The following is a 24,694-nucleotide window of genomic DNA, read 5'->3' as shown; positions in this document are numbered from 1 at the left end:
GTAGGAGACGTTTCAAAAGGAAATTATTCAAACCGCACTTTGTGGTGTAGGAATAATTACTATGTACTCGTTGGAACTGTTACGCATATTTGTAACAGGTATGTGTAACATAGTATTACGTGACAGGTACGTAAATAATTTATTATTATTATTATTAACGTGAGAGTAGTAATTAAGCGGTCTGTCAATAAATTCATGTTTGAATATATTTGACAGTATTTGATATTTTAGACTATTTGACTTACACAGCTCCGTTGCTTGATTTTCTACTGCTATAGGCTACCGACAACCGGCTAGCTATCTATTTACATGAAAGTCTGTTTAGCGCCCCTATCGGGTTCCACAAGAACTTTTTTGGCAGTTCATCTTAAATGTCAAACTCTCGATATTCGATAGTACCGACTGCAGAGATTTACGCTACGGCTCGCATGCTTTATTTCTTCCTGTATTTTAGCTGCTTATGATTGAACGATTTTCCAAAACCCTTTATTTAATTCGTGTGATGCAGGCTCTTCTACTATCTCCGTACTTTTTTTTTATAAATCAGTTACGTGGTTTGACGGACAGACTTTTATTTATATTATCGGGCCACGGGATGTTTTTATTAATTATACGATTAATTTGTAAATATCTGATCACAGACACTGTTTTATTCTATTAAACTAAATAACTGCAAAGTAGAGACCACACTAGTGTCAAAAATTATCACGAAACTTTTTAATTCACAAATACGATATAAGCGTGTATAAATTGCGTACAACTGGCAAGATGTTGGACAGCTCAGAAGCGCTCGGTTTACTTCAACACGCTCGAGTTAACGGCTCGGAACTAAAGGTATTATATCAGACGGGAACACGGCACACAGTTACCTATAAAATTGTGTGCGAGACATTTTGTCATTATTTCAAAATGTTTTTAAATTTACTCTTGGTGTGACTCAGAAGGTTTTTTTGAAATGATCGCTCCTGTAACACAGCTGTGGCACTTGAAGAAAAAAATTGGGCAGAAAGAAAATTTCCAATATAAATGTAGAATCCAAGAGTAGAAATCTGGCACTCATTCGGCATAGACCAGTTAATGCTTTCTATGTAATTTGTCCCGAATGTTAAAGTTTAGAATTTTATAATAATATATATAATTACTAAAATATATACTTATCACGGAAAAAAAAATCACGGATAATATTTATCTACGCGTAAACGAGAATCTACGAGTAGAAAGTAAAAAATATGTACAGAATTATTCAATAACTTGTTCGCAGATTTGACTCAAGGATTTCACTCACACTCATCTCCATACATCCGTTTTGATAGATTCTTAAGTCTGCGAACAATTTCTGTCTACGACGCTGATTTGTAGTCGGCTTTCTGTAAAATTATGTTTCCATTTGAATTAATACGTGAAATATTGCACGCGGGAAACGTTCTACGGCTTTCTGGCTTTCAGATTGGATAAAAATGATCTATTTGTCAGAATATAATAGAATTGGAAGCTGGAACTTGGAAGCCGAGACGATTGTTTGGAGCGAAAATAGATGCGGCAATTTCTTTATAATAAATTTTGAAATGCTTTATATTTTTTTGGCACATACTGACTCGGAGAACAGTCAAGTCTAGATTCGTTAGGACATATTTTTTATTGTATTTATTTTGTACACTTTTAATAGGAATTATTCAATTTACTAGTTCTATTGTGGCTGACAGTCGATTACGGAATCGATTACAGACCATTAACAATCTCGCTACGAAATTGTTGTTTTTTTCTACAGTTTACCGCTAAAAACAGAACTTTTTCACATTGCTTTATATCCTAAACGATACAAATACGACGCAAGAGAATCAAAAGTTCGTAGTCACGCTACAGTAATCCTCTCCAGCTCAGATAATCAGCTGGTCATCTTAAAACGCTTCGCAACTCTATTCAACGCAATCCAGCTTTCGTCTTTGAATACAAACCGAACGAACGAACGACTACTTACAACCGGCTAGCTATCGAAAAATTTTACACGAAAATCTGTTTAGCGCCTCTACAGGGCTCCGTAAAAACTATTTTGGCAGTATATTTTAAATGTCAAACTCTCGATACTCCACAGTACCGACTGTAGAGAATTGCTCTACATGTATATGAGTGCGTATGTCTACATAGGACTGGCGAACAACTACTGGATTTTCAGTGAGTCGCCAGCAGTGCGGTGTATTCCGGTGCATTCAGGAATATTCGACGTGCGTTCAATTTGGAAGCGTTAATCCGTATAGATCTAGCTATATCGGATCTGTATAGTAACTGGTCGAAGCTATAACGAAATGATTGGATGTGCGTTGTTTTGTTTCTTTCTGATGTAGAATTTTAGTAAGGCCGTTTTTTAGCTTGAATTTATAAAGTAAGGAAATAAAATATACAGTGTTACTCATTCCGCTATCAATGCTGTACACAGAAATGTTCTATGTTCCTGATTTTATGTAAGTAGAACGTTAGTCTATTGCTATTTTCAGGGACACCCATCGACCCTCCGATGCCCCTGAATTCTCATACAAAAACATCTAAAAATATTTCCGTTTCTCCAACCGGGTTATGGGACTCTGGGTTCCACTGTTTTTAAGCCTATTAATATCCCCCTGCTGGGCAAGAGTCTTTTCTCTGAGCAAGGGAAAGGGTCAGGACTTGAGTCCATCACGTTCAAGAACTATATCAACTTTGCCATATTGTGTTACTATTTTATTTTTATTAGTTGCCATGACAATAGAGACCTATTTATACAAAATGCTAAGTCATTAAATCCATCGATCCATCAATTTGTTGATAAGATTCTTTACGAAACACAATGAGGCTTTATTATACGCGTAGCCGTGTAAGTTTCTTAAGAAAACATGGAGATTTTTACTAACATACAACTCCCAATATTCGTCCGACAATCTGCGTGGAAGTGTTTTCAGAGATCAAAAATCCTATGTTATAATACAAAGTATAAACTATCTGTTTACCAAATTTCATCAGAATCTGTTCAGTAGTTCTTGCGTGATTGAGCAACAAAACATCATCCAAACATTTAGAGACCAACTACGATCCACAAGCCGCAGATATCGTAGTACATTATGATTACAAGGACCATTACTGTCAGTAAGTAGCTACCCTGGTTATATTCACCTATCCCTCGGGAAGATTCCACCTTGTTTTATGTCCTGTATTGATCTGTAAAAATATTCTCCAACCGTCCGCACTGTCTAGGGACTTAGGGAACAGCGAGAGAGCTTATTTATAGAATAGAATGGATAAATCGTACCGCTTCGGGATAATAAAACAAATAGATTTCGGCCGTAGATTTTAGCATGTAGAACATTTGTCCGAATAACGTATGATTACATTTTGTGTAATCGTTAGGGCAATCATTATTATTAGTTGCCAATTATTGTAATGAGTAGTATATATTGTAGCAAACAAAACAATATTGTAAGTATAAGTTTTTAACCAGTTAACAGTACCTCGATTCTCTACCACTATCGACTATCGACAACGAAACTAGCTATCGAAATTTTGACATTTACAATGTATTGCCAAAATATGTCCTACGACACCCGTCAGAGGCGCTGATCAGATGTTCATACAAAATTTCTCGATGACAGGTCGGTTGTCGGTAGTCGATAGCAGTAGAGAATCGAGCTACAGTAGTCCGACGGCGGAAACTTAATGTATAATAGAATATTGGAATTGACGCGAACACGCATTTGGAAATGGCAGAAACTTGCTTTAAAATGTACTAAATTGAATAGTTTTGCAAAGGTGTGGTTGATGCTTCGTGTACGCGAAACGTATGCTATTTTCTTTGGCATTATTAACTCAACAGAACCAGGCGTAATCGTAATAAATGTAGCGGACATCCACAGACGTATATTCTGATTTACACAGCGCTACGAGATACCTACTTCAAAAGAACGTAACAAAAGCCAGGCACGGACACTTACTCAAGACATTACTTCAAAAAAAAGATAAATACGGCAAGCCGAGTCAAGGACCTCAAAGTACCTCAGAGGTACCATCTTGTAGAGAGGACCCTAGAGGGCGGAGTACTCTTGTAACCTCCAAATGCTCATTAATAACCTCTTGAAGGGTTAAGAGCGATCGCGCTATAGTTGCTGAGTTGTCTTACCTCAGGTTTTAAGGCACTTCTCAAGCTTCCTAATTAAGTTCAGATGAAGTTCTTTTGTTTTGTATATTTATCTTTTGTTTGACGATTTCAAGGAGAAGGGTCTTATTTTGGTTGGGTTATGTATGTATACGGATTATGGGAGATGAAAGTAAACCGATTTATTGCGAAAATATGTTTTAAAAATAAAATAATTTGTTAGTCTAAATAAATAAATAATTATTTTTTATTTTGTCTTGTTTGTGTATCTATCGTATAGTGAGTAATAGTTTATATATTTTTCAAGTTACTGTGCCTGAATCTAATATATAAAATTCTCGCGTCACAGTTTTCGTTGCCATACTCCTCCGAAACGGCTTGACCGATTCTCATGAAATTTTGTGAGCATATTGAGTAAGTCTGAGAATCGGCCAACATCTATTTTTCATACCCCTAAGTGACACTATTTCTTTTTCAATGTATATGGCATAACAACATTTGCCGGGTCAGCTAGTTAGACATAAAGTTACGTCAAAACAATTACTAGTAATCCGACTGTCGACAAATGTATGAAAAACTGCACCATATAAGCGTATATCGCGAGAACTATTTTCTTTAAAATTCAAGAGATTAACTTCTACATGACTACAATCGAGTATTAACTCGACCAAAGAATCAAATATCAACGCACACAACCGTATACTCAATTTACTCAAAACATTATCCAAATACATTGTTCCATTAATTCCATTGAACAGCTAATGTGATTACCTAACGAATATCAGTACATAGTTATATCGTACGTCCCTTGAATCAGCCCCCGGGGGTTGTATTTGATGTTATTCCGAAGACTCGACCCAAAGATCCATTGCTAAATAATATAATTATAATTCGGAGCTACAGTTGTATTGTGTAAACTATGAATAGGGTTGTTAGGGTGGAGATGTATAAGGCGTAGGTTCTGTTAGGTAAAAAAAGTGCCATCGAGATTTTGAGTTACGGTTTATAAAAAAAAATGGGATTCAAATATATTATATGTTGAATGGATAGCCTTGTAGTGACAAATACGAGTATTTTCTTATTATTTTCTTATGTCATCTCACCTTTTGAAAAAAGTGTACACTCCATGTTCTTTCCAGGAATAATCTATTGCTTCGGCAAATCTTAACTTAAAGAAATAAATTATTAGGAACAAAAAAAGACAACTTTTTTTTTTCTATTCATGCAAAACAGAAAAAAATGCTGTTTTTTTTATTAACTTCACTATCAAGCTGATAAGTCGCTCGGTTGGATTGTTCAATTTACTCTGGTCGATAGTTTCGCTGCCTCTGAGGTCGAACATCACGAATTGTTCGTCTAGTTTGGACGTATCCTTACAGTCCCTAATGGCTTTCAACCCTTTACTTGCTGCCTCGACCTGAGTAAGACGAGAACAATTTATAAGAATGACTTATTACGTTTACAGTTCTACGTTTTCAACTAAATTAGTTTTATTCATCAAATTATGTCAATTGCTCTGTAGTATATAGGTATATATTTTCTAGTTCTTTACCGCTACTTAGGCTGCGTGGTTCGTGAGTTAAGACAGATTTTTTTTCATCTCCTATTTTATCCCTTTGGGGGTAGAATTGATCTAAATATTTTGGGGATAGATTGAATCTTTTCTTAGCGAATGCCTACTTGAATGCAAAATTTCAGCCCGATCCGTCCAGTGGTTTGGGCTGTGCGTTGATAGGTCATTACGTCAATCAGTCACCTTTGAGTTTTATATTATCAATAAAATAGTCAATTGCTGTATAGTATGTAAATACATCCACCAAGCATAGTCGGAGGTCTCGACAGACGCGTTTGTAATACACCCACGTTTCGCTATTTACAATGTTAGCCATGATAATAGGTAGAGAGCCTATTGCCAAATATCAAGCAGGTAACGAACTCCGGATTACTTCTAAAAATAGTCTCGTGAAAATCGAATGGACATTCGGAACGTCACATTCACGTGGATGCAGGAAAAAGCGATTTTCGTTTCGTAACCGCAATCGATCGTATTCAATCAAAACGAAAAAAAGAGGTAGCTTTGGCAACCGTCGATCACTTATAAAATACAATACAATACATAAAACTCTGCCGTTACTGAGTGATTGACTGATGGACAACGCACAGCCAAAACTACTTAGAGTAGAAAACTGAAATTTGGTTTGAAGATACCTTAGAAAGTGTAGAGGAGCACTAATGCCCAGTTTCTGAGGCATATTTAGCGATAGTTAATGTAATCAAACTGTTTTTTCTATATGAGATAAAACGCTATTGAATAGATAAACTACCGCTACATGTAACTCAGAAACCGGGGGTAAGAAAAGGTTTTTGGTATTTTCCTCCGAAGCGCGTAAAATTCAACGCGGGCATAGCTGCGGGCGGAAAACTAGTATAGGTACAAAAGTGCATCAGCTATATTCGTTAACAGTATTTACTTTCATCTTTACAGTTTTAATTTACTTATATTGTTAATAGATACGCCACGTAATTAGCTGACTCGTGTAGCTCCGCCCACGTTATAAGTTTCATCTCCTATTTCAAAAACTCAAGAGTTAGTAAAAAATCTGATGTTTCACTTCAGGTCTTCAATTACGTCTTGTTGTGAAAACGTATTATACAAACTTTTGCTTTAATAAATATAGTAAAGATATGCTATGAGTATGAGTGCTTATCGGTTTTACATACGAAATTTCCTGATAGCTACTCATTGATATTTTTTTTATATTGGCAAGAAATCGCCCTCCTATGTTATACCTACTTCAGATCGCTGGGTTTATCATAACTTTTAAACTTTTGGGTTGCATGTTTATTAAATATTAGTCTGCGACTACGACGACTGCAACCTGCGCCGAATCGTCAGGTCTTTTAAAGTAAAATGCGTATTCACGTTTGAGTCTATCTATTAGGTCGAGGAAAAAGTCTTTTCGCATTATAGTATGTATGAACTCGTAATAAAATCTCTTTGGTTTCAAGAATCACAAATGAGTACACGATTCATTAGGTTTCTTACAGTGAGCTCGTAAGGTACCCAAATATCGAGCTTTTTTGTGTAGAGAAAAGATTTTATTACAAGTTCATACATTCTATAATGCGAAAAGACTTTTCCCCGACCTATTATTACGTCTGGGAAAACGGAGATAATTTTTTTTACGTAGTTTTTTTAGTTTGAATAACTGGCACTTAAGGTGTTAAAAGTCCTATTACAACGGATTTATCATACAAATTGAATCAAAGCCGTCAAAACCTACTTGTAAACAGAATAATTCAGTACAGTACTAATGTATGTACAGATACAGAGAATACCTGTGATGTTTACACTCTGTACCACTCATTCGCGCTATTCAGCTTTGATGTAACGTAGATAGTTTGAATTTCCAGAGCCCACAGCTCTACTTGTTGTTAACCGCAAAGGGTTGACCAGTGAATTGTGGCTCTCTTTAATAGAATGCTTATCAGATTTTTAGGTACTTTTTTAGGTAGTATAATATATGATCAATGTAACTGCTTTTCTAGTCTGTTGTTGGTAACTTCTTCAAAGTTCCGGGTTTAAGTCTCAGTTTAGGTAAAGTGCCTCCGTGACTGACTGCCTCCGTGGCGCAGTGGTTTAGGTCGCCACGCCGATACCACTGCAACGGGAGGTCGTGGGTTCGATTCCCACACGGGACAATTATTTGTGCGATCCACAAATAATTGTTTCGGGTCTGGTTGTGCTTTGTGTCCGTTGTTTGTATGTTTGTAAAAGTCCCCGCGACACAAGAGAAAAAAAAAGAAAAAAAAAGTGCTATCAGGCTTTCTGCTATTATAATAATCGATAAATAATTGGAAATGTCGCAAATACACGACTACAATAACCACACAAATAAACATCTGCTTATACCTTTAGGTACAACAGGCATGATGCATGAAAAACATCCAGCTTTAAAAATGTTATAGGTTTTCTGACGACTATCAAACTAAATCATATTTATTTGGAATCTAGTTGTCATTAATAATGTGCATAATATTCTACATGAAAAGAAGCCATCTCAGAAAAATTGTCTATACATTTTCGGGAAACACTCGAATCCATCCAATTCATTCGCTTCAATTCGAAAACGATATTTTCCATCCAGACCCTCTTATTTGATCCTCAATCATCAAAAATATCAATGGACTTTCCACTTTTTCGATCGCCTATTGAAACAGTGAAAATTCTACGAAAAAATAGTTTTTTCCAGCCATTGAAAAGTTGGAATTTGAGTTGCAAACCATTGCGAAAAAGCTCGGAACTTTTTAACAGAATACTGCGCTATCTTATCTTCCCATTCATCATTTTTCATTCCGCGTCCGTCAACGGGAATGCGATGAAACAACTTGTTTTTATTACGTTTTATTTGAATGAAATTTTGCACACAAAAGTCAATTCAACGAGATCGTTGTGATTGTTTCGAAAACAATGTTATTGTGATAAAATGGTGAATATTTTACTTGTATTCATTGCGATTTTATTAATTTTATGGTCGTTTTTATTGCAATAAATGGTGATGATTTACCACCATTATCTTTATAGTGTTCGGTCTTATCTAGGCATATAATGCTACTTCAATTTCCTTCTAAAAACAACTAAGAATAACTCACACCAAAAAAAATTTTGTGTCTGAACATAGCCGCAAGCCATTGCAAAGAATTAAAATAATAAAAATTAGGAATTTCGCAGCGAAGTGCAAGAAAACAATATGAACGCCGCGCCGTCGTTCAAGCACACTCTCCTCCAAAATCTCTTGCTTTTAACAGCTTTTAAAAAGGGAAGTTCTCAATTTCTCTTGAATGTATTTATTATATTACTTCCCCGCAGTGGCTTGCGACTATATTCACACACACAAAGTTACTCAACCCGTGTTCCTTCTCACTAAAATTAATATCTAAATACATGAAAGTCTCCACACAGGAGATAGTCAGACACAAGTCCACAGCATAAGTTGCGGTAACAGTAGATCAAAGTAAATTAATTTCCACCTGAGCGACTTCCGCCTCTGTTTACAACTATGTTAATTAGTTTCACGTTGTTTAGCTCAACGCCATATTTATAAGTTTCAGAGAATATTTGTATAATAGATATAATTATCTGGTTGGTATAGACGTAGGAATTTAGCTTTACTTTATAGCTATGTCAGCTTACGGGTTGGTAAACGATATGTGGCTGAGGAAAATGTTTGTTTAGTATTTATTACATAAATGAATGAGTGGCCCCAACAGTAACAAAATTGTGCCAAGAGTCTCCGTGCTTTGGGGAACACGTTAAAAACGGTTTTAGTCTGGTATGGTAGCAGTTGCAAAGCCAAGCTTAGAGTGCTTTGAAATAAAAAGAAATAAATTGGTCATTGCCTATTACGCTTTCTTTGCCGCAAGTTTTTCTTTTAATATTCGTTCCAAGGTACATTCATAAAAAATACGAAAACGCACAACCGATGGTCATTTCATCGTCGTTTCTTGCTAACTCTTCTCATAAGGCTCTACCCCCTTTCCGAGCTAGTGGTAGATTCAGTAATTGTTACGACTATCATAAGTGTCAATATTTGACCTAAATGAATAAATGATTGGATTTTGATTCATATAATTAACACAATTTACATTATTAGTACCCAATTGCACTTTAATATGTAACTGAAGTTTGTAAGACACATCCTTTACACAGTCTACTAGTACTTGCATTCAAACTTCAAAACTATAAAGCCTAGGAACCTTAGACTTGGCACGTATGTTGCTCTTGGAGTTGAATCTAGATAGGACTTATGAGAAGAGAACTTGTGTACATATATCGTCCCCGTAGAACGAAAAGTCATTAAGTAACAAAATGTTCAAAATCGACTTATAAATACCAATAAAATCAGTAATTTTTTCTCCATATTTCTGTCTTACTCTCGTATTCATAACGTAATTATTTAGAAAAATGTAAATCGCGAGACTTAATTAAGTACATTATTTGATTTGTGACAGTTGAGTTACAAGTAACTAAGTCACCTGATTACTTTTTCTCTTCTTTGTTGAAAAAGATACTTACGCATTAAAGTTCCTTATCTACTTTTTCCGCATTACTCCCTATAGGCATGTCTTAAAAAATAGTAATGCGAAAACTCATCAAAGTGACTTAGTAATTTTATTGTATGTGATATTTTGTGCGAAAAGTAACTAACTCCCATTAATTATTTTTCGAGCTATGTTATTTAAGACCAGACGTTTAAAAGAAAAAACGACAACTAACTATAGTGTTCTGGTTAATATTTTCCCTGACTGTAGATGACATAACACATTAGAGTATTATAATTAAAATGTTTTGGCTACTTTTCACTCAGCAAAAACACTACTAGATGAAAGGTTGGTAACTATGTCCCGTGATACGATGCTACTTAGTGAGATTACGCCCTTTGACCTTAGGACCCTCGCCGCGCCCGCGCATTATTGCAGTCATTCGCAGAGGCGTATTTTAAGATGGCGCGCCCTGGGCTCCGCTAGCTTTCCGCCCCATCAAGGAATGAAAAAACTAAACTTTATTTTCATTTTTAACAAATTAGTTTTTTACATTGTCCTGATCAATTTTATTTATTAAATCGGCTTTAATCGACCTTCACCTCCTCTGGGCAGGCTGAGTCGTTCAGATCTGTAATGCTCAGTTCCGCGGTCTTTGTGGGCCTGGACACTCGGAAGGTGTCCTCCCCGATAACTTTCCTCAATTTAGAGGCCAGGGCATCCGCTTTTCCGGTCCCTGACCCCTGGGAGCTCAACATTCGAGCTCCCGTAGCCGCAACCCCGAAGTGGACTATTTCATTGTCGGCTTGGTTTATTTTGTCCTTTGCGTCCCTAATAATGTCTCTATATGTCGCACCGCTTTTTGCCGCCTTCAGCTGCAGCTGGAGCCCGAAGATTGGGCGCCTTCTTCTTCCTCCTTCTTTTATTACAGAATTGATGAGTATCTAAACGACAATAGCTCTTGGGAATAGTCGCTCGCTTGATTAGGATTCTTTGAAATTAGGGAACTTTGCCATAAATTGTATAAACTCAGTAGCAGTAGGTCTAACTATTGTAAAATATGGGCACTTAATGATGCAAATAGGTGATGTTACATACAATTTGATGTTAATCATAAAGCTGTCACTTTTTTTCTTTTATATTGTTCACAACCAATGTGCTCACTTGTTGCCCATATTCTTATTATCACATGCTAGTAGGTGCTCCCAACATACGGTATGATCAGAGACAAATAAATAACCTAACTATATTCATTTTCCTTAATTGACGTTTAGTCTATATCGCTGATTGTTGGCAGCTCCTCGCATGATCAATTATTGTATCAACCACATTGTAAATCTTTCTGCGATTGAAAAGAGTGGCCGTGAGTTTCTTGCTAGCTCTTCTCATAAGGCTCCACCCCCTTTCCGAGCTAGTGGTAGATTCAGTAATTGTAACGACTATCATAAGTGTCAATATTTGACCTAAATGAATAAATGATTTGATTTTGATTTTCTTGCCCTTTTTGTCGGCTTCCGTAGCCTTGGGCGCCTTGCTATTTTTCCCGACGAACTGCTACTCTTTGGCAGCCGTCGGTTTAGTGAACGGCGGTTTGGAAGCCACTGCACTGTAAGACGCGGCTGTTTACCCTGCTTCTCCTTGGTCCGGAGACCTGTGAGCTGCGGTGCGGTGGCGGTGGCGTGGCGAATGCGTTAGCAGGTACAGCTGAGGACGCTGCCCCTGGTTTTTCTGGCGCGGGGGTTGATGCCGTTGCCTGTGACATGTGATCGACCTCCTCTTGCAAGCGATAATTCTGGGCCTGACGCGCCAAATTCTCCTTCGTGGCATACTGCCTGCTCGACTCCGACACTGCCAGTTTGACGTTCCTGGCAGCGTCTTTGAGGGACTTTATAAAGGTCACCCTTGAGGTGACCGGATTTGTCGGCCACCTCCACCACTGCCTAGTGGTGAGTGAGGATGGTGTCCGCCAGCTGGATGGTGAATTTGTCCTTAGGGTCATTGTCTGACACTTGCTAAAACTGGGCGTGCTCCGACCCTCCGCAACTATGCTATGCAGTCAATACGGCTGGGCTTCTTGCCCCCGATCTCCTCGGGTTTGAGCTTCTCGCCTCTCCCACTTACATCATTTGGGTTCGTTTTCAAATTCATATTATCCAAACAGTTCCCGCGAGTGTGGTGGCAAGTATCGTTCCACCGAGGTAGAGGCCCCATAATCCGGTGACCCTTATACTACTGGAGGGCGGGAGGTGCCCCAGTGGCCGCTTGCGTCTGGTTTTTCTGGCGCGGGGGTCCCCGCAAAGCGAATGAACTCTGACCACGCAAGGCCCCTAAAGGGGGCGCCACTGCTGGAGTTACTCGAGATTTTCACAGAGGTGGTCTCCTCGCGACCCCGCCGGTTAAGGCAAGGCCCTCGGTCAAGGATGGACGGATTTACGATAACCGACGGTTGACGAGGGCGGCAGCGGCCTGGCTCTTCGTCAGCTCGGGGCAGTGTGAGTGCCTACTGAGCCCGTCCTCCCACTGACGGCTCACCTGTCCCGCACCTGTGTCCTCTGCAAACAGAGGGACACGCGCAGTAATTTTTTGTTACTCGCGATCACTGTTTCCCCAACCTTTCAATTCTACTAAGTCCCCTCACCCCGACAAGATGCAGACCCAAGAGAGGAAACCGGCCCGGGCTATAGCCCTTCTAGCCCTAGGGTAAATACACCCCTGCAAGGAAAGATTTGTTAAATCTTTGTGTCAAAGGTGTCATACTAAGCGAACTTTATCCTTGGTATGAATCTTTACCTGTTAGTAACGATGTGTTGGATAGGCTATGTGAGCCTGACGTCACTTAGCTCGAGGAAGAAGAGGAAAATGATGTGGCTACATCATTAATGCTGTTCTATTGATGATTTTGTAACGTGTTCTTGTTCATTATGTTTTAATTAGGTTTTGTATACTTAAAGACAGTTTTTTTTCAATAAATGTTGCCTAAGAATGTTGTTTTACTTTTATACTTTTCAACTGATAGGACACTAGTTTTAAATTAGGCAATAAATTAATAAATAAGCAAAGTCTATTTAGTTGGCTATTTTATTTAGACATAGTTATGTAAAATATGTTTTACTCCTAAAATAACTAACTGATTTTAGTTACTAGTATAATATTTAAATGCTGATGCGAAAACTAACTAACTACATGTGAAAAGTAACTAAGTGACAGATAAATAGGAAAACCTTGGGGTAAAACAAATTATCCTTTACAGTTAATAATTTATATACTATTTTCGTGGTTTAATACATATAACATATACTTAATTAATATATCTTCAAAACAAAACCTTTCATGCATCGATAACTAATCTCCGAAAAAAGTTATTTTTTTTTTGTCATTTAAGACATAAAACACCTCGTATCTCAAAATCACTTAAGTGTTAGTTAGTGATTTTTCGCTCTACGGGGACGATATAATATATCGAATATGAATAAATATTATAATAATATAAAGATAGAAACTGGTTAGATGAGATCATAGAGGAAAAAGAAGATTTGAAAAGACAACCACATTAAGAATAGCTCTTGTGTCGCGGGGACTTTTACAAACATACAAACAACAGAGACAAAGTACAACTAGGCCTGGAACATTTATTTACAACTAGCTGACCCGCGCAACTTCGCTTGCGTCACCTAAGAGAATGGGTCAAAATTTTTCCCGTTTTTGTAACATTTTTCGTTGCTACTCCGCTCCTTATGACCGTAGCGTGTTGTTATATAGCCTATAGCCTTCTTCGATAAATGGGCTATCTAACACTGAAAGAATTTTTCAAATCGGACCAGTAGTTCCTGAGATTAGCGCGTTCAAACAAACAAACAAACAAACTCTTCAGCTTTATTATATTAAGTATAGATAATTATTATCGCACAGATAATAATTGTTTTGTGTGAAAATCGAACCCACGACCTCCCGACGCAATGGTAATGAACCCATGGGATGAAGTAGTTATTTATGAAAAACTAGACAACACACCTAGAGTATTCCGTAGAAACAATTTCTTAAAGTTAAACTCTGATTTACGTAATGTTTGATAGTACCAATAGTATAAAATCTCCCTAAACTTCTATTTTTCCCGTACAAACATTGTTCAAAGCCTTCCTTCGATCTATTATTACTTCCACGTTCAGTATAAACCCTTCCACGTGTAAAATTCTATGAGTAAATACTAGAAATAACTTATTCAAGGCGTAAAAGGAAACGCTACAGCCTTCAGAAAAGTGTGCAAGAACTAAGGGCTTGTATGCACTTGGCAACAGATTAAGTGTCGTTTAATTATATTTTGCTCGCATACAATGTATTTGCAGTTTGTATGGTTATTTACACGTATATTGATAGTACCTAAATAAAAAAACCGAGTTTTATTCTGAGCTTATTAAAGCGTAACCGAATGCTGTAATAATGCGTAATAATTCTGGGGTTCCGGGTTCAATGCCAAGAGGAAGTAAAGTGCTGTCGAATCTTTGCAATTGGTCTTGAATTGTTTTAACTTTAAATAGTAGCCCGGGTTTGGTTGTATGCCCAGTATTGCCCAGTATTACGTGTGATGTACATTGTAACAGGCAATACGCAAGTATTAGGCATATACTTCTACATATACCTTCGGATAACATGGGCGTGATGATATAAAATATATAAATAAATAAATTTAACCCATTACTGTCCCACTGCTGGGCAAGGGTCTCCTCCCGTAATGAGGGAGGGTTTAGGCCTTGAGTCCACCACGCTGGCCAAGTGCGGGTTGGGGACTTTGCATGCCCTCAATAAATGTATTAAACAAATTTTAGGCATGCAAGGTTTCCTCACGATGTTTTTCTTCACCGTTGGAGCACGTGACAATTATTTCTAATACACACATAACTTCGAAGAGTCCTTGGTGTGTTGCCTTGGGTTCGAACCTGCGACCACTTGCGTAGGAGGTGTCAACTTATACCACTCGGCTATCACTGCTCTCAAATAAATAATGATAGTAAATACTAGCTAAAGTCATGTCTTGCATAAAAGACGCTGACTATAAGCTCAGTTCAACACAGGCCTTATTCGGGAGTTAACTTACTTCATCGTGTTGTGCCTTTGTAAACAAGTAAAGTAGTTTACGTTCAACACTTAAAGTGAAACGTCTTTACCTGCGCTGTTTTGTTTGAGGTAAAGATATAGTTTAAATACATGCTTTTAACATTACATTTGCAGTTAACGTTTACACCATAGTTAGAGTATAAAGAAATAATTAATAATTGATACACTATAATATTTGTATTGACTAAAAAACGAGTAAATTCAGTTTATGGATTAGGCTACAAAAAAGTTAAAGTTAAGTCTATGTTGTATGTATAGTATCATATTATTTTTAAAAGTTATCACATGTTTCTACAAAGCCTTACTTAAGTGCGATATTTTCGTTAGACACAACAATTTTCATCTCCCTTTACTCCAATGGGTTGCAAGGTAAATATTTTTATATTTACGCGTGCAAGTTGCAGCTTGTATTAAAAACAACAACTCATGTTCCTTACATACCCGAGGTATAAAAGAACAAAACATAATATTAATATACACTCACCTACTCACCCTTCATAATAAACCTTATGAATAAGTTTCACGGAAAAGCCCAAAATAAAGCTTGCGTAGGCAATAATCAATATCGTTATCAGATAAGTAGACGTCGCGTTATCACTCAAATTAAAGTACTCTATAAACATGGCCGCTTTATGAGTTTGACGTGTCAACTTAGTGATAACGAATGGGGATTTTTTTAACAAATACACCTGCGATTTTGTCTATCTGGATAGATTTCCCAGGGCACTATGTAAAATACGGGGTAGTGCCGTAGTGTGAGTTATAATCGGTGGATTTGCTGAATTATATCAAAATGCATACAATGGTTTTTCGCCAAACGACTAAGAATTGTTCATAAGTTTTTAAACTGTGGCATTCTTTATTTAAGTTTATTCAGTGGATAGTTCTCTAAAAAGAGAAGATTTTATCTCTTAAATGGTTTTAGAATACTGTAGTACGCACGTCGCACATTTTTATTGGTTAAACTTTAGTTGTACTTTTATTTGATTTTATTTTGTTCTACATGATTTTATGTACAATAAAGAGGTTTTTTTCATTCATTCATTCATTCATATTTTATTTTATCTAGTACTATTTATACAGCTTAATTTTGAATACCGTTACTAAATCGTTCTCAAAGAAATACCATAGGTATTTATATAAGTAGATATTAATCCAATGTATACCCGTATGCCTGTCACTCATTCTTATCAGAAATCCTTCAGAATATGTAACAAAAATATCCGGAACCCACTCTTGCGAGAACGTAATGAGAGTTATACGTATAATTGAATAAAGCTAAAAGGTAAGTCCACACTTGTGCGATGATCGCATATGGGGCCTCTAGTACACACACGGTTTTTTGCCGTGACATTCCAGTGATAATTTGCCGTGTGTATGTGAAACAACAGTTGTGTGGTATAGAACAACGAGAGAGTCTGTGTGTTCACACATACGCCGTCTACATAAGGCCTAAGGATTTTGAATGATTTGTCACAGAATCGAAGGGGCTAATGATAGTAGCAAAAATAATGACTCTTGAATTTGAGCCTAGCCTAGTGGTTTAACCGCGTACAGGGGCGCGCATTTCCGCGGCTGTACCTTGGTGATTTAACGCTTTGTCATTCCTACACAGTCGTGCTTGGTTGCTGTCGAAACGAGACCAAAAGCATCTGCTAGAATTCGGGATGTAGATGTCAGCTTTTTGAAAATTTACTAAATAGCCGTGTTCGGTACTTCTTAGTAAGCGGCTGGCGGATGATACACGCTGTATCTAGTATCCAAAAAGTAACTCATTCGACACTCGCCTTCGGTCTTCCTAACAAAAAAATAGAGCTTATAACGCACGAGTATGGCTAACCCACGATACTCTTAATCTATTAGGACCTTTCTAATAATACGATATGAAAAAGACCGCTCATTATTTCGCTATGAATGGCCGATGTATTAACCTCCGAAAGATTGAGTTAGTATAATGGCTAGTTATGAATGGATGTAAATATTGTATTAGTATGTTTCTTGAGGCTGTTCCCGAGTGTATTGTAAGGTTCAAGTCTAACGAGAAATGAAAGTCGAGGTACGGATCAAGAAGAGTTTGAGTAAAGGGATATTTTTGGATGTTAATGTGACGAGATAAGTTTATTCGGCAAACGTTGGTTTTTGAAATTTTGTGCAAGGTCTCATTTGCAACAAATTTTTATTAATTTTGGTATAGAATGCTCAGTTTTTTTGCCGAAAATGTTGTTAATTTGGCCTTTGATACTACACATGAAGCACGCCTGTGATATTTGCGTGGAAACAGACCATATAATGTAAATAAGAGAGTAAAATCCTGCAGAAAAGTTGCAAAACTCAATTTTAGTACATTATACCACTTGATTAGTTCGAATATCGAGAGTATTTAGAAAATGTCTATTTTACTATACATGACATAGGTACGCGTTAAAATATACATAGTAAATGTATGTTTTATAAGATCAAGGACATAATTTTTCTTTACTTCATACCTTTCTACTCTTACAATGAATTTACTCAGCAACAACAACAAACAATCACTTCAAAAGTACTGATCTATTTCAGATATTTTCGTGGAAAAGTCAAAGCAACGTCCTGTATAAAACAATGATCACATCCTGTAACGAAAGTTCACTCATTAATTCAACCTCAACCGAATGAAGACCAATAAACAGGACGTTGACCTCTCCTTTATCGCATTGGAATTCAATTTGTTCGGGAAAAAGTAATTTTACGGTTGTTTGTTACACCTGCATGAGTTTTGTTTGGTAATTATTGTTCAGATTACAAGGTAAAACATTTTTTTTATGTATTTCATATTAGTCACGGTTTTCACAATTCAATCCATCTGATTTCTGAACATTAGCTCGATTCTCTGCCACTATCGCCTACCGACAACCGGCTAGCTATCGACAAATTTTGTATGACAATCGGTTCAGCGCCTCTATCGGGTTCCGTAAGAACTATTTTGGCAGTACATTTTAAATGTCAAACTCTCGATACCTGAAAGTAACAACTGTACAGAATCGAGCTATTGATTCTGACCAGTAGCTCGAATCTCTGTTTCAATTGAGTACTGACAACCGGTTAGCTATCGATAAATTTAGCACAAAAATCTGATCAGCGCCTCTAGCGGACACTGTAGGAACTATTTGGTAGTACATTTTAAATGTCAATCTCTCGATACTCGACAGTGCCGACTGTAAGACTGAATTGTGCTGCAGTTCTGTGTTCTGGTTAGGAAACCATAATATATTATCATGTTTTACGTTTCCTTAAACCCGTGTTTTTTTATGACTAGATGTATAAATGTGAATGAAGCAAGGAAAGTTAGTAGAACTCGTAGTTATTGGCCTGCTTTGGTCTGCTTACCTCTCCCGATAAAGGGTAGGACTTCGTTCTATGTACTACGTTTTGGACGAAAATATGAAAAGGAAAAAAAGTAAAATTAAAACTGAAACACCCAACCAAAATCCGCGCGGTGAACTAAGTGACCACATTTAACCTTTGCGCTGATCTATAACCTTTGTGGTGAACGTCATTAAACAAACAATCAGCGCCCCTAGCGTATTCCAATGGAACTAAATTTCCAAGCAGAATTCTTAATGTTGGAACTCGCGCTACCGTTTAAAAATGTACCGTTAATATCAAAAAAGTTCCGCACAAAATTCCAATAAGGTAGCCGAGAGGTATAAATCAGGGTTGTCGAATAAAAGTTTGCTCGCCAGGTGTCGGGTAAGTTAACGACGTGAATAATGGCACGGTGGGCTCAGACCAGAATCTGTTTCTACTTATTATGCTGTATACATTATTTTGTGAGTGTTTTAAGGTGTGTATTAACTTTTTCTAGGGCGAAAGGTAATTTTCCGAATTTAGAGCATTTCGTTCAAATTTAGCTCTGTACTTTTTTATGTAATAATAATCATCAATTAGTTAAGAGAAATATGATTGTGTATATTTCTGAAGAGCCTGTCTAAGTAATGCACTATTTTTAACCAATGACTGTTTAGCACTGGTCTACTATCGAATGATGAAGGGGTTACCTTGAGTCCACAACGCCAAATCAGTTTCATCATACTATTGAGTATTTTTAACGTTCACGTTTTTACGTTCTATAAATTATAATTTATAGTAATCTTAAGAGAATAATACAAATAATCCGTAACTACTATATAGTAATCCAACAAAAAACTATTTAAAATTTAACCTCGAATCAGAAAAATACGTACACAAACTTTCGACAAGTTTTAATGCGAGCAGAGTCGGGGTATAAAATAATATGGCTGACGGTAGCGACAAAGGGCGGTACATGTTATAAACTTTTCACTCTAATGACTTTGATAGCACGAGGTAAAGTTTCATGTTCAAACGAATACCGAGCGAAATGCGTTCATAATGATATCCAAGTGAGAAACTCATTTTTGATTCATTATGTTGAGGAGGTCGTGGCTTAGTAAAAACAGCTACGCGGATCGATTTCAGTTAATTTCGAGTTAAGCTACGCTTGCCGAGGTTGTTCTGTGGATGAGGGCCAAGGTACGCTAAATTGTGGGCCCTATCATTTTTAAAGTTCGGTGGCCGATTTGACAGGGCTACTTTTTATTGAAACGAGTCAGAATTCTTATTATTATTATGTCTGTCCACTAATTTGTCTGCCTATAGCGAAAACATAAAAGTATGGTAGAGGTAATGATGGGCTGTGTAAGTGATGCGTGTTTTTTGTGTCAAATTGTTCAAGCCGCCCCAAAAGCTTTAGTGTAACGGCAGTTATGCCAGTTATCTTAATTGAAACGATATTTAACGAGCCGTTTGGAACACGAAGATGCTGAATATCCCCTATTCCACTGATCATTTACACGACAGGAGAGCTGGCTATGAGCTTTACTAAAAAGATAGAGGCACCAGAATGTAACAGCGTTTGGTTTATTCGAGTAACGTAAATATAGTTTGGAACTATCAAAATGAGTTGATTCCGAAATGACTTGGATCTTCTTATAATTCTAGATTTGTATAATTACGAGTACATAGTCGATATCGTTAATTTGGTATTCTTATGGCGGTTTAACATATTTTTTATAAATATTTATCTAAATTTTGAGAGCTCCCGGGCCGCTGAAGACAGGTACTAGCGGCTAAGTATAGCAGAGCGAAAAAGAACTGGCTTCGTGTTGGCTAAGGCTTCTCCATGTTTTTTACCACGATTTGTCTCTGTTCTTGTAGCTAGATTAATCAGATTAGATGTAAAATATGACCAGGCTTAAGTCAGTAGTAGTGTTTCCTGGCAATCAGTACAGGAAGTTCTTAATAGCGGCTTGTATGGCCTAATTGGTACCGAGCCAAATGTGATAGCATCTGCATAATTAGTGAAATATGGATGTCGCAAGTAAAATTATGTATGTAGTGTGTTTGACAAAGTGGTATCACTATATGTATAGCAAACTAGCGACGTGAATTTCTCGCATTTTGGGCTTTGTGGTATACTAGCTGACCCGCGCAACTTCGCTTGCGTCACATAAGAGAGAATGGGTGATAGTTTGCCCCGTTTTCGTAACAATTTTCGTTGCTACTTCGCTCCTAATGGTCATAGCGGGATGTTATATAGCCTATATATAGCCTTCCTCAATAAATAGGCTATCCAACAGTAAAATATTTTTTCAAGTAGTTCCTGAGATTAGCGCGTTCAGGCAAACAAACAAACATACTCTTCAGCTTTATAATATTAGTATAGATTCAGGTTTTGAAATTGAAATCGTCGATGATGTATGTATGTCAGTAGCCCGATTCCCTCGCGAATAGCTAGACATTTGACATTTAAGATTACTTGGAAAAATAGGGGACGAATTCTACTACACCCTGTAGAATTCTTTTTAATATTTTTTTTGGATTAATTGTATATATTTTCTTTTTTGTTAATTAGTCATAGTTTAATTTAGTATAATAGCATATTTGTGTAAAATGATGTAGTCTACTGAATATAGAATTTTCTTCAAAAATGATTAGAATTAGAGTTCTTGTAGAACATGCTACGGACTCTGAATCAAACTCGAATTGTCTGATCCGCTGTCCCCAATCCGTTGAACTTATCAACTTCTTCTCCTTGTCGTATGGTTAGTGGTAAACCTAGTGTCAAAGTTGTTCAAGCCGCCCGAAGACCTTTGATATGGCTTAACTACTGTTATCGTAGCAGATAGCAACCGGGACCGTCTTTTAACGTGCCCTCTGAAGCACGGAAACGCCCACTTGAAATACCACTATGCGGTCACCCATCTATGGAGTGACCGCGCCAAGGGTTGCTTAACCCACAGATCGTTTACCGACCGGTGAGCGCAACTGGCTACAGGCGCCTCAACTTATCAACTCATTTTCTTTGAACCGCAAGATAAAATGTTTTTCAACATGTTATTATTGAAATAACCATTCAACCATATTAATTACAAAAGTACACAAGCATTCAGATTGTGTTTTTACTGTCTCGTATTCCCAATTGCAGTTACTCGATATTGTAATAAAATGGACCAAATAAATGTCAAGCATTCGAAATATTCGAATTCATATTTATTCCAGTAATTAAATAAATAAAAGGAACCAGGATTTATATTGTTTTAAAATACATCTAGGCTCGAGACTGTCAGATGCGCATACCACCCATTTTGATTACGATTAGTGGAGTTAAGCACCCTTGAGAATGGACCTTACGGAGATGGGTGACCGAATGCGATTTTTGAACTAAACACCTCTCTGCTTTGGAGGACATTCTAAAAGTCATTTTTTACGTAAATTAATAAAGATTACAGTCGTTAAACATTTTTTAGGAGCATGCAAAAGTCTGCAACCCTCGCTTGACCAGCGTGATTGACTCTAGGAGGAGACCCTTGCCCAGCAGTGGGGCAGTCATGGGTTAAAACAATACAGATGTCAAATCATGTCTTATTACTTTGAGCGGGTCGAATAACTTTGACATTAGTCTGAGCAAAGGTTTAAACAACGTTAAAATAAAATCTATACAAGCAGACTCACATGCAAATGCTAGCAATTCAATAAAAAAAATGTTTAAAACAGCAATTCCAAAGTCTGGAATAAAATAGTTCTCTAAGTATATTTAGTTGTTGAATAAAACTTAAGTTGCACTTCTTGGTCACCGTTCCTTCGAGATTAAAGTGGGCAGAGCGAGAGCAGTCAGCTAGAAACCACCCCACTTTGTATTTACTGCAAATTCATTTGAATTATAAACTTTTTATTTTTATAAGTTTATAAGTTAGAGATTGATTGGCTTTTATTGTTTAGCTTTTTATGCGTTTATAATAAGTGCTCAGTCTATGTTACTCAATATCTTTATTTACATAGACTACCCCTGTGAGGTACGCGACTGCCATATAAGGAATGCGATTTTCGGGTGGTTATTTTGGGCTTCTTTGACGAAATTCTCAGTAATTGCCTAGAGTGAGATAGTTAAGGTCTCAGAATTTAGTGCTTTATCCCAACGAGTTCAAGTGGGAGATGGCCGTGCCCCAGAAAGCAAGTAAAGACATTTGTCCTGCGCCTGACCTCTTACCATTCGTATATGATACCGTCCCAGCGGGTTATGATAGTGCTTGAATAGAGAGCGTAGGTATTTCGTACAAATGTTGTAGTAAACTCCTGAACAGTTGACTAGTTTCTATGTAACCGGTCCTGTACCCAAAAATCGGAGACGAGGACATAAAAAGACCTCAGAATACGCTACTTCTACTAATTTAGCTACGCTGTATTGTAGCGCAATTCTGGACATTCGGTACTTAGGAGATTCGAAAGTTTGACATTTAAAATGTACTGCCAAAATGGTTTCAGCGACACCCGCTAGAGGCGCTGATCAGATTGTCACACAACATTTTTGAATAGCCGGTTGTCGGTAGTCGATAGTAGTAGAGAATCGCGCTACTGTGATTTCCATTTAAATCAATGCAACAGCTAAAGAAACTAGGTTAACAAATGATTGTGTGTTTGTTTGAATGATTTGTTTATTCTGTGATTCATTGACACGCTCAGTGATCGTGTGAGTGCTCAATGAGTGAGCAAATCGTTCATTCATGCATTCACTCGTCTTGTTATTATAGTCGAGGCCTATTATCACAAACGTTTCTGTTCAATGGAATACAATGTCAATGGTTTTGTGGAAAAATTAAGGCCTTTGTCTGTTTTTTATTTTATTTCATATCACTTTACCTAAGCCAGTTGCATTAGAGATTGTAACTTGCGTTTTTACGCTTGAGAAAAAAATGTGTTAGCTCTTAGTCCTCTAAGGGCAAACTATGATAAAGGTACTACAGGTTACGCGTATGAAACAATATACATTTTAAATGAGGGCTAGGAAATTGATATTTTTCTGATTTTGTTCGCAACTAAAGTTATCATTTGGCATACATATCTATACTAATATTATAAAGCTGAAGAGTTTGTTTGTTTGATTGTTTGTTTGTTTGTTTGAACGCGCTAATCTCAGGAACTACTGGTCCGATTTGAAAAATTCTTTCAGTGTTAAATGGTCCGTCTATCGCGGAAAGCTATAGGCCATATAACATTACGCTACGACCATTAGGAGCGGAGTGCAACAAATGTTAGAAAAACTGGGAAAATTATGACCCATTCTCTCTTCGGTGACGTAAGCGAAGTTGCGCGGGTCAGCTAGTTATAAATAAAGTGCGATTTAAGCAAGACAATTTGGCGCAGCCAACCGAAAAACGCGTGCTAACATAAACTCAGTCGCAAAATTGCTGATCGTATATTCTAAAAGTAATAGTATTTTTTTCGATCGCGAAATGCAATAACGCCACCACAAAACCTCAGAATGTACCTTTGAACAGAATAGTGGGAGAACAGACGTAAACTGCTGGCTAAGAATTTGTTCTACCGCTTTGTAAAACAAGTGAAATGAATACTGACTTTACTTGTTGAAACAATGAAGTTATTTCATAATGTTTAAGTTTCTTAGCTGAAATGCTTTAAAGAATACTTTTGTTGAAGACGGAATATTCTGTTTGTAATTTATTCATTTTGTTGTACATACTTATAGTATAAATGTGAAAGTTTGTATGGGTGTTAACTTCTAGATACAAAATCCAAGATAATAATATGTATGAATGATTTTTGATGGGCACACAAATAACACATACAAATTCTCATAAATAGTTTCAATAAGATTGTTTTCTTGAATCTCAGGATAGGTGATAATTATTTCTAAAACACATATCATCACTATTAAAAGTCATTGGCGTGTTGTGTTAGGTTCCTTCAACTTTAACTAACATTTAAAGTACTAGGCCTTTTCTTGACGTAAAGTCTAAAACTATCTTCGAGCAAAATTACATCGAAATCGGCTTACCGGCTCACACTCATAGACAGATTAACTTTTGCATAGTATTGAAGTATAAATTGGCAGAAATTGCCTGT

At 37.0% G+C, this 24,694-nt stretch overlaps 1 protein-coding gene across 2 annotated transcripts in view; it reads left to right on the top strand.

The window, feature by feature from the left end:
- LOC142982686 (uncharacterized) overlaps positions 1-24,694 on the top strand; it is a 124,485-nt gene that overhangs the window by 25,070 nt on the left and 74,721 nt on the right. Inside the window, exon 1 of one of the 2 annotated variants that reach the window (XM_076129320.1) lies at positions 15,304-15,343. The exons of the other annotated variant lie outside the window; for it this stretch is intronic. The gene's annotated coding sequence lies outside the window, so the exon portion shown is untranslated. Of the gene's footprint in view, positions 1-15,303; positions 15,344-24,694 lie in introns of those variants that run through there. 2 annotated transcript variants of the gene reach the window in all.

The sequence above is a fragment of the Anticarsia gemmatalis genome, chromosome 22, assembly GCF_050436995.1.
Source record: "Anticarsia gemmatalis isolate Benzon Research Colony breed Stoneville strain chromosome 22, ilAntGemm2 primary, whole genome shotgun sequence".
Taxonomy (NCBI): Eukaryota; Metazoa; Arthropoda; class Insecta; order Lepidoptera; family Erebidae; genus Anticarsia; species Anticarsia gemmatalis.
This window is presented reverse-complemented; position numbering and strand designations above follow the sequence as displayed.